At 43.9% G+C, this 5,469-nt stretch overlaps 1 pseudogene; it reads left to right on the top strand.

Moving 5' to 3' along the window:
- The window catches only part of LOC135530249 (transforming acidic coiled-coil-containing protein 2-like), a 106,338-nt pseudogene extending 105,412 nt beyond the window's left edge, over nt 1-926 (top strand).
- Nucleotides 927-5,469: the final 4,543 nt, after the last annotated feature.

Genomic DNA, 5,469 nt, shown 5'->3' with positions numbered 1-5,469 from the left:
GATGTGAAAGCCTTGGATGAAAAGAAAAACAGCAATATTTTGTGTGTATATATATATATATATATATATATATATATATACACACTGAGTGCACAAAATATTAAGAACACCTTCCTAATATTGAGGCCACCTTTAGCCATCAGAACATGCTCAATTCGTCGGGTCATGAACTCTACAAGGTGTTGAAAGCGTTCCACAGGGATGCTGGCCCATGTTGACTTCAGTACCTGGTTTCACAGGGATGCTGGCCCATGTTGACTTCAGTACCTCGTTCCACAGGGATGCTGGCCCATGTTGACTTCAGTACCTGGTTCCACAGGGATGCTGGCCCATGTTGACTTCAGTACCTGGTTCCACAGGGATGCTGGCCCATGTTGACTTCAGTACCTCGTTCCACAGGGATGCTGGCCCATGTTGACTTCAGTACCTGGTTCCACAGGGATGCTGGCCCATGTTGACTCCAAAACCTCGTTCAGAGGCACTTACGTTTTTCCCATTCACCCTCTGAACGACACACGTACACAATCCATGTCTCAATGATTAAAAATCCTCCCTCCCCTTCATCTACACTGATTAAAGTGGATTTAACAAGTGACATCAATAAGGGATCATATCTTTCACCTGGATTCACCTGGTCAGTCTGTGTCATGGAAAGAGCAGGTGTTCCTAATGTTTTGTCCACTCACTGTAGACGACAGACTAAATCAACGAATCGTTCAGTTAATAAGAGAACTGCACGTGGAAGTGTCAACATATAAACTTGTTGTTGTGAATAGGTAATGGGGCTGATTAGAATGATTTAATAAAAATACACTATTCTGTCTGTTTAAATGTCTTCCCTGGATCGGGAAATCTTTCAGATGCTCTTTGCTGCATATTTCGCGTCATAACTTTCTTATTTTTAATTTGGATATTATTTATAATGAAAAAAGTAATTGTTACTATAGTAATCAGCTGTTGGGACAGAGGGCAGTTCAATAATTACATTTCTGACCGGTATGTCACAGTCCTGCTATGGTCGATGTCTTCACAGGAAGGGAGGCATTGGGGAGAGAAATAAAAGAGCTCTGCACAGCTCCACACCTGGGTTCAAATAGTATTTGAAATCGTTCCACATTTTCTCTAGCCTGGCCCGGGAGTGACAATTGGCAGGTCTGAGACTATTTGTTTGGTCTCTTAAAGCCAGGAAAGGTCGATCGAGCACAGATAAAGTCATTGAAATGATTTCGAATAGTGTTTGAACCCTGGTCTCATCTTCTTACAACGCGCAATAAAGGATGGCATTTAAATACATGGGCTGGAGCTTCTTTCAAAGAACAAATGGATGCATCTTAAAGAGTTTTTTTTTTTTTTTTTTTGCTCAAATTCTAGACCTCGAATTAAAATGGTCAGTAAATGGCCACTGGATTTAAAAGATGTTGAATTGACTAAGTTTTTTTATTAAATGTATAATTTATCACTTGAACCAGCAACTCTACACATGTCAGATGTCAGTTTCAGCACAAATACTTCCAGCTCGCCTAAATTTCCTCAACCAAAATCAGCCTCTCACAACACAAACTGTAGCTGATTAAAATAAAATGTCTTACGGAGAAACAGTTTGCTATGTTGAATATAAACATGGCCAACACAGATACAAGCAGTGCATTGGCTGTGCATTGCAGTGAGTGTACACATGCTAGCTAAGCTACCCAATTAGCTAGATCATCACAAGAGCCAGACGCCTTGCTGCTCGAGCTTTTCGGCATATTCTAATGCACTTAAACTAATATTTGGCACATGATTCTGCACATGTTGTTAGAACTACACATCATGAAATTGAGGCAAAAAATGACAGACAGTAGCCTACAATAAACCTTGAGAGGCTATTCCTCATCTGGCGGTGCTGTCTAGAAGATTTACACAGAGTGCCTGGATAGTTATGGTTCAGTAGTCTATCGGTCGGCTCAGTCTATCGGTAGGCTCAGTCTATCGGTAGGCTCAGTCTATCGGTCGGCTCAGTCTATTGGTAGGCTCAGTCTATCGGTAGGCTCAGTCTATCGGTCGGCTCAGTCTATTGGTAGGATCAGTCTATCGGTAGGCTCAGTCTATCGGTGGGCTCAGTCTATCGGTAGGATCAGTCTATCGGTCGGCTCAGTCTATCGGTCGGCTCAGTCTATTGGTAGGCTCAGTCTATTGGTAGGATCAGTCTATCGGTCGGCTCAGCCTCTATCGGTGGGCTCAGTCTATCGGTAGGGTCGACTCAGTCTATCGGTCGGCTCAGTCTATCGGTCGGCTCAGTCTATCGGTCGGCTCAGTCTATCGGTGGGCTCAGTCTATCGGTCGGCTCAGTCTATCGGTGGGCTCAGTCTATCGGTAGGCTCAGTCTATCGGTAGGCTCAGTCTATCGGTCGGCTCAGTCTATCGGTAGGCTCAGTCTATCGGTAGGCTCAGTCTATCGGTCGGCTCAGTCTATCGGTAGGCTCAGTCTATCGGTAGGATCAGTCTATCGGTAGGCTCAGTCTATCGGTAGGCTCAGTCTATTGGTAGGCTCAGTCTATCGGCCGGCTCAGTCTATTGGTAGGCTCAGTCTATTGGTAGGATCAGTCTCAGGCTCAGTCTAGGCTCAGTCTATCGGGTAGGATCAGGCTATCGGTCGGCTCAGTCTATCGGTCGGCTCAGTCTATCGGTCGGCTCAGTCTATCGGTGGGCTCAGTCTATCGGTGGGCCTCAGTCTATCGGTGGGCTCAGTCTATCGGTAGGCTCATCAGGCTCTATTGGTAGGCTCAGTCGGCTCATATTTTACCTACTTAGTTCGGCCTGCATTAACTATCTATTGGTAGGCTGTAAGGCTAATAGGACACCTCAGGCTCAGTCTATCGGTGATCAGTCTGGTAGGCTCAGTCTATTGGTAGGCTCAGTATCGGCGGCTCAGTCTATATTTTCCTACTTAGTTGCTGCATTAACTATACTGTAATAATAACACCTGATCAACTTGACCTGCAGGTCAGAAATATGGCAGGGAGGTTGCCTTGGTGACGATAAACATGAGAAGCTGGGATAAGTGATGACTTAAGAGAGGGCAGAGCAGGGAGGGGTCAGGTGTGGTGAGTGGTCACAGTAGGATGAGTCCCATTACATCACCATCTGTCTCTCTACTGATTTGGTTTGGTTGGAATGAAGCACCCTGTGGTTCATTAAGACAGGGACAGAGACGGGAGCTAGCCTAGCCGCTAACCGAGCCATAGGCCCCCATTGGAAAAGCTAACCGCTAACCAGTAACCGCTAATCTGGTCTGTGAGGGCAGACAGAGTTATTAGCTCCCTGGTAGAAGAAGACAGGCTTAAGATGAGAGGTGGTTTAGCAGCAAACATGTTATTTATAGATTTTTTTGATGATTGACAATCACTGTAGTGGGTCATGTGACCAGTCCTGTGTACAAATTAGCCAGTTAGAAGCTCCATAATAGAGGTTTAGCTCCACACAATACCCCATAATAGAGGTTTAGCTACACACAATACCCCACAATACAGGTTTAGCTCCACACAATACCCCATAATAGAGGTTTAGCTACACACAATACCCCACAATACAGGTTTAGCTCCACACAATACCCCATAATAGAGGTTTAGCTACACACAATACCCCATAATAGAGGTTTAGCTCCACACAATACCCCATAATAGAGGTTTAGCTACACACAATACCCCACAATACAGGTTTAGCTCCACACAATACCCCATAATAGATGTTTAGACATTGTTGCACAGTTATTAAAAATAAAAAACTGAAATACCTTATTTAGTATTCAGACCATTTGTTATGAGACAAGAAATTGAGCTCAGGTGCATCCTGTTTCCATTGATCATCCTTGAGATGATTCTACAACTTGATTGGAGTCCACCAAACAGGCCTTTATGGTAGAGTGACCAGACGGAAGCCACTCCTCAGTAAAAGGCACTACAGCCCACTTGGATTTTGCCAAAATGCACCTAAAGGACTCTCAGATCATGAGAAACAAGATTCTCTGGTCTGATGAAACCAAGATTAAACCTTTTGGCCTGAATTCCAAACGTCACGTCTGGAGGAAACCTGGCACCATCCCTACGGTGTAGCATGGTGGTGGCAGTATCATGCTGTGGAGATGTTTTTCAGCAGCAGGGACTGGGAGACTAGTCAGGATCGAGGGAAAGATGAATGGAGAAAAAAGAATACAGAGAGATCCTTGACGATAACCTGCTCCAGAACGCTCAGGACCTGAGACTGGGGCGAAGGTTCACCTTCCAACAGGACAACGACGCCAAGCACACAGCCAAGACAATGCAGGAGTGACTTCGAGAAAGTCTCTAAATGTCCTTGAGTGACCCAACCAGAGCCCGGACTTCAACCCGATCAAACATCTCTGGTGTCCCTCGGGGTTCTCTATGGTGTTTTAGGTCAGGGCGTGATTAGGGGGGTTTCATATTTCTATGTTGGTGTGTGTGTATGGTTCCCAATTAGAGGCAGCTGATAATCATTACCTCTAATTGGGGATCATACATAGTGTGTCCTTTTCCCCCTCCTGCAATGTGGGATATTGTTTTTCCCAAAGTGTGTCTTGGTTGTGTGGTTGGCGTCGTTGTCCTGTTGGAGTGCCGATGAGCGCATCACATATTTCACGAAAAACATCTCCACAGCATTATATCTTTGTTGTTTTGGAAGTTTCACTCATTCATTTCATTCATATGTGGAACTCTACTCACGCTGCGCCTTGATCCAATTATTCATACGACGGTCGTGACATCTGGAGAGACCTGAAAATCGTTGTGCAGTAACACTCCCCATCCAACCTCACAGAGCTTGAGAGGATCTGCAGAGAAGAATGGGAGAAATTCCCCAAATACAGGTGTACCAAGCTTGTAGCGTCATACCCAAGAAGATACCTATATAGTCTCGCTATTGTAATTTTACTGCTGCTCTTTAAACTACTTGTTACTTTTATTTCTTATGTTTATCTGTATTCTTTTTTTAAGTAGGAAGAAATGGGCTCCAACACAAATCTCTCGTTGTTGTTAGTAAAGTCTAATTCAAATGAAGACTGTTGAAATGATACCTACTGAGATTTCAGCACCATGAGCTGTCCATTTCTGATTGATTGTGTCTCAGCTGCTGCTGCAAGTTTAAGCACCACAATGTAGGTTACTTGAATCTGACTTATTTTGAGGTCAATAACTCTGATAAATAGGCATTTATTATGTGCAAGAAACACATTGTTTTTAATCAAAGTTGACCTCCGGTCCTCCTTCTCATTTTCGCGCTCTCCTTCTCTAACTGAACAGGCTATAGGCTAGTCCGTGTGCAAGATGTTTTGGACTAGGCCTAAGAAATAAAACAATTCGGTAGAAGCCGATGACCCCTGAACTGCCACCAAATTACTTTTATCCCAAGTACTTTTTAAATAAGCTATGTTTTACTTATACTTTAGTTTTTTTTTTTTTACACCAATAGTTT

This window comes from Oncorhynchus masou, unplaced genomic scaffold (genome assembly GCF_036934945.1).
Source record: "Oncorhynchus masou masou isolate Uvic2021 unplaced genomic scaffold, UVic_Omas_1.1 unplaced_scaffold_1300, whole genome shotgun sequence".
Taxonomy (NCBI): Eukaryota; Metazoa; Chordata; class Actinopteri; order Salmoniformes; family Salmonidae; genus Oncorhynchus; species Oncorhynchus masou.
Note: the sequence above shows the minus strand (reverse complement) of the source record. Positions and strands in the feature narration are given on the sequence as shown.